The sequence below is a fragment of the Lates calcarifer genome, linkage group LG17, assembly GCF_001640805.2.
Source record: "Lates calcarifer isolate ASB-BC8 linkage group LG17, TLL_Latcal_v3, whole genome shotgun sequence".
NCBI classification, from domain to species: Eukaryota; Metazoa; Chordata; class Actinopteri; family Centropomidae; genus Lates; species Lates calcarifer.
The window spans coordinates 26,466,619-26,472,618 of NC_066849.1; the positions used below are offsets into that span (position 1 = coordinate 26,466,619).

General features: G+C 41.8%; 1 long non-coding RNA gene across 1 annotated transcript in view; it reads right to left on the reverse strand.

Moving 5' to 3' along the window:
• Nucleotides 1-5,635, reverse strand: part of LOC108883200 (uncharacterized) — a 49,577-nt gene extending 43,942 nt beyond the window's left edge. The window contains exon 1 of the long non-coding RNA XR_007814976.1: nucleotides 5,347-5,635. This is a non-coding gene — a long non-coding RNA (uncharacterized LOC108883200). The remainder of the gene's footprint in view (nucleotides 1-5,346) is intronic.
• Nucleotides 5,636-6,000: the final 365 nt, after the last annotated feature.

The following is a 6,000-nucleotide window of genomic DNA, read 5'->3' on the forward strand; positions in this document are numbered from 1 at the left end:
CCCACAAGTTAATAAGAAACTCGTATATCCTGTGAAAACACACACACACACTCGTGCTCTGAATGTTGATGGCGACACCTCGCAATAATTAAATAGTCGTGAAAAGTAATTAAATACACACACATACACACTTGAGATCGGCTCGGGTGATTTATGATTCTGAAGGCGGCGAACACACATACATGGATCTCAACACTCGTCCTCCTGTGTCCACTCTACCACCCACACAGTCTCACTTAATAATGATAAATCTCATAAAAAAGCCCAGGCCTGCTGAATAATGGATGCTTGTCTCCATTCTTGCAGTTTAAATATATACATATTACCCCATGAATAATTAACACCTTCATTTCACAGCTGTCTCTTAAACACAGGATGGAAAGGAGAAAGGATTTAGTTTGCCGTTGTCCTCCCTCTCCCGCCTCTGCAGGGCCAACAGGCCACATAACAATATTTCAGTTTTGTTGGACACATTCTGTTTTTTTTCCACAGCTGTCGTCGTCATTCAGGCTCCTGACTGGCACCCACCAACACCTACTTATAAAGGATTATATTCTGATGGCATATCATTATATTCTTTTTATTTGGATTTGTAAAGAAATCAGATTTCTTTCCTTGTTTGAATCCGTTAAAATTCATCTGGAACAGTCGTCAGAGCAGCAAGTGTTTGAGTCCAAACCTGCATAAAAGCCACTTACTGATAGTTAAAGCAACGTTCTGTAACTATTTAAATCAACTACTTAAAATAACAATGATTTGTAACAGGGAGAACAGAGTCTCTGTTCTTGCAGGTTCGATCTCCCTCTGACTGAGTGACCCAGCAGGTTCCAGAGTAAAGCTGACGGAAATATCAAGAGTTAGAAACAGAGTTTAGTGTGTTTGTTACAGAGACAGCACTTCCTGCTCCAGAAGCCGGGGATCATGGGTAATATTCACCATTAAACTGTCATGTCATCAGTCTATAATAAGGGAATAAAACTCTCAGAAAAACACAATAATCATTAGATAATCAGTTTCTAAATTTATACACAGCATGTGAGCAACTAACTAACAAATTTAATGTCTTGTCATCCTATTGTGACACCTTTATAAGGGGATGTGGTTGATTAGACAACTTAGAAGCGAGGGTGATGATGAGTCGATTACAAAGAACATTTTAAAAATCCCAAACTCCAGATTTACGAACTTCCCTGCCTCCACTCATTCTGCCTAAACCTTCTAACAACAGTCGAAAGGACAAAACGACTGCAGCCAATGGAGATTAAACTTGGATTAAGTAGATTACTGAACAGATTCAAACTTCTCAGCAGCATTACTGTTGATACCTGTGATCATCCGGCCATCGCTGGGGCAGGAGACTAAGAAAACAGACAGGAGCGCGGCGTGCAGGATTAGGCTGGTTATAGTGTACCTGCAGCCGATCGGCTTTAATGTGGATTTTGTCCAAATCCAGGAGTAAGCTAATGATTCTCTGTTGAGTCATTGGCTCAGAAGCCTTTTGCCTGTCTGTCTGGTTACCTTAAGTAGGTGAGAGGAAATTAGAGAAGAACGGGCAGGACAAGTCTGGTTAATGTGCTCGATGGGATCCTGCAGAGGTTAATCTCACAAAGCCAGAAGTGGTTTTCGTCAAACTGCAGAGGGTTTGGAGAAAGTCTCCTCAGAAAAAAGTGGAGAGTAGCAGCCAGAGAGACGTCAGATGACGTTATAGGGCGACACACTCTGTGTGAGGAGGAGGTCAGTGTGGATGGACGGGTTGTTTCTTTAACCAGCCGTTATTTGATCTTTCCTTACACTGAACCAAGTTATTTTTGTGCCTAAATCAAACCTTTTCTATAGCACTGTCACTCCTGAGCTCTGAGTTTACCTCTCTCTGTATATGGGCCATAGCATTAAATAATAAAGCAGACGTTTTTTTATCCGTGCTGTGTTTTCAGTGGAGAATTTCAAAGAAGTGAAATACAAGGACGGTGCATCTCACATCACAGACGGGCGGACCGGAGAGCAAACAAACACTTGTGAACTCACAGATGGAGTTCAGCCCCATCAACACTGCAGACTCCACAGCCGAGCACCTAGGAGAACAACACCCACACACACACACCTACACACACACACACACAAGTATCGATGAGCGCGACCTCAATCTCGCTGCCTCCACACTGGCACTGCAGATATCCAGCCTCCCACACATGCCCTCAATCTACAGATTAAGTGTGTTAAGTGTGTGGTGTGTGAGAACATTTTGATCATTCTTCAGAGTGAAGCTTTTAAAATGTCATTTCTCATGATAAAAACCTGACTTTTGTAGGTGAGGACAACATCACCTCCTCTGTAAAACTGAAGAGAGAGATGCAGTGGACGTCTCACCGTACATCACAGCAGAGACCCAGGCTGAGTGTGTTATACACCGCACCAGACCCCAGACCCTCAGGGGCCCTGGAGACCCAAGGCGTGCAGTCTGGAAATTAATTTCTGGGAATTTAATTGACTGCAAACTTGCTTGGGAATATGCAGCTAATATGGAAAATCTCTCATGGTGCATATTCTTAAATACTGTAAATTTGTGTTTAAACAGTCACAACAAAGACTCTGTAGCAGGTGTTACTGTCTTCTGAGTGCGGGTCCTGTGTTTTGGTTTAGTTTCTCTCTGTATCTGAAACGACAGCAGAGAGCTGGTGAAACACCACAGCTTCAGGTGAAGCCTGCGTCTCTGTCAGTGGGTTTAGTAACTTAGTCATTCAGATAGAAACAAAACATTTTTTCTGTACTAGCTTTGCCACAACAACATCACACCTGCAGCCTGGCAGTGGTGGTGTGTAGCCTCAACAGAAATGGCTGCAGGTCTGTGTGTTATGGGTCATCCTGGACTGACAGTCTAACAGCTGATGGTCTGGTATTTCTACACTCTCTCACAGTGCTTTCTGTTTCAGGCTTGTTATTTTCTCTAATTTGGAAAATCTTCAGGTGTGTTTTCGCTCGTGTGTGTGTGTGAGCCGAGGAGCTGGGCTGTTGTAAGAAAGAAAGAGACAAAGAAGAAAGGCCGGAGTTAAAAGTGGGGTCTATGTACTGTAGGTCTGAATGTATAGAGCTGTGAGTTTTGAGGGTAAAAGGCAAAGTGAAGGACAATGAGAACAACAGGAAGACACGGAGAGAGAGAGGGAGAGAGAGACCTGTTTGAGGAGATCGAGCTCTGGCTGCCAAAGAACCAGCGAGATCTCCTGTTGATCAAAGCCCGTCTCTCTCCTGCTATCTCTCTCCATCTCTCCTCTCAACTTCTCCTCACATCTTTTTTGACAGTATTACCAAATCCCCACGAGCTCCAGTTGGAGAAGCAAATCAAATATTCTGTATAATCTGCTGATGGCAAGAGTGAGAAAACCTCTCATAAACTGACACATTAAATACAGCCGGCACAGAGCCAACCAAAACCAATCTGTGCTCATATACAATATACAGGTATATTAATATATATATTTATGTACTGGAAAGCTCTCAAAGTGTATGATGTAATAGTGAATCTGGGCCAACGTTTTCTAACTGAGTGAAGCTGGGAAGTTGATTTTTCTGGCTTTGTACAAAAGGAGTGTGACTGCAGCACTGAGAAGATTTCAACATCCACAGAGAGATGACTTATGTTGCAACATACAGCAGACATTTCTTTAAGAGAAACTATGATGAATACATATTCACTGACATTTCCTGGACTTCAAAAGTAAAACTAGAATTTAAACTGAAAAAGAAACTGTGACCAAATTAGTCTTGTCAGGTTTTGTCAATGAATAAATGTTCAGTAATGTCAGCTGGTTCAACCACAATCCCACTGAAAATAACCACAGGAAGCATCAACGCTAACGTAAGCTAACTTTATATTCAGTCTGCTGTGTGTACAGGCTGTCAGTAGAAATGATTAATAAATAATAATAAATGGTTCTGAAGATGTTTTATTGCAGTCAAACACGAAGGTGAGCTGATTCAGTCCAGCTTTTATTTGATCACAGTGTTGCAGTAGAAAACAGAGGGAGCCACACTGATGTGAAGTGAGTCAGAAACAACAGGAAGTTGCTCACAGAGTTTGTGAATGACGACTGGTGAGGTGCTGTTTCCTGACCTGAGGCCTGCTTCATAAAAAGGCTCAGAATAAACAGGTTCATAGTGAAAACCTGAGCTGAATGAGCCAATCAAACAACCTGTATCACACCTTTTCATACAGAGTCCAACCTGGTTTAACAACTTCCTGTTCGCTTTCAAACACTTTCAAGACGTCGATTAATTCACAATGAAGACATGAGGAGAGTTCTGCAGAGCTAATGTCAAAGACAAAGCGAAAGAGGCTGCATGTTGTACAGCAGCAGTAACTTGTTGCAGTGTATTAGTTACTTCACATGACATTTAAAACAACACGTGGACCTTCTCACTGCGCGGTTTCCTGCACAGGGGTAAAGACGAGCCGCTGTGTTTCACTGTGAAAACTAATCTGACCAGGACCAAACCAGTCGGCAGGGATAAGTCTCCACGATTACCTTAGTTACAGATTTAAACCTTTGAGAAACAGAATAAGCCTGTAAGCCTAATTAAAGTGGTACTGTAACACATCTGTAACATCTGTAACCACGTCAAAGATGGCGACAGCCTCAGAATGAAAAGAAAATCAGAGTAAATTTCTCTGATAAAATCTGGATTAAAATGCAGCTAACAACCACATGACTAAAATCTGATTAAAACTAATTTGTCAAAAAACCAACACAGTGTAGAAGAAAAACAGATTTATAATGATCGAATCACAGCAGATGTAAAACAAAGACTGAAATACACAGCTCAGCAGCCTCAGCTCAAATCATCAACTTTAACACAGAGTGTCTCTGTCTACGTCACAGATCACAACAGCTCTGTGTCCACACTGACTCTAATGCAGAGAAGCAGGGCTTTACCACAGACAGCAAATCTCAACATGCTGCTACCTTAATGATTCTCTTTACTTAGGGGAAGATGGGCATCTGAAAAAAAAGAAGCTAATTCTCTTTGTTGTGTGTGCACGTCTTTGCCATGAACGTATGGGATTAAGTCCCTGCAGGAAAATACTTGAAATCAACTGAAACCAGTTCAAAGACAATATGATCTGCAGCCGGACAGTCATTTTCCACTTTAATGAAGTTGTCTTCAAATCCATTTAGTGATTCTACAAGGCTTTAAGAGGAAGGCTCAAAGGAGGAAACAGGAACAAACTGAAGAGACAGGACAGAGCGAACACCTCCAGCCAAAACACACCGAGCAAAAAATAAAGCACAAACTGAAACTAAATGTAAATCTCACATCTTTTCTTGGTTCAGAAGCTGCTTCTTACCTTACCTTGTTTGATTCAGTCCAACAGGTGGATCACAGAGGATAGATCCCAGATAGATAAAGAAGTCTGGTTCATTCTGAAGTGAGATAAACTGGGAGCTGAGGGGGAGTTAAAGATTCCCAGTTAAAGATATAAAAACAAACTGTGGCTGTGAAACTGAGGCGTGAGGACAGGAGTGTGTGGAGGGAATTGCAGGAGCTACTTCCTGGTTGACTCAGGTGTTTGGTGTTTCCCTCCAATCAGTGGACACAAAGAGGTCAGGAGTTTGTTGGGTGTAATTCACCTAATGTCCAGCAGGGGAGGAAGAGAGTTTCAGTTTTGAGGAGCAGCTGGTAAAATGGATCCAGTGGATTCAGATTCATTTGATCTGATTGTGGCTCAGATCAGTTTCAGCATATTAAATGTGTGTGTGCTGGATCTGGTGTTTGTTTAAACTGTTTGTTGAAAGTGTTTTAAAAGAGAAGAGTTACAATATCCTGCACAGTTCATTCATCTGTACTCGGAAATAGACTTTTAAAGTGTGAGAAGATAAAACGAGACATGAAGAGTTACACTGCACACTATGTCAACATTCAAACTTTACACTGATATATGATTTATGAGCACCATGTGACTTTGACTCCATGTTCATTAATGTGCCTCCACCCTCCTGGTCTCAG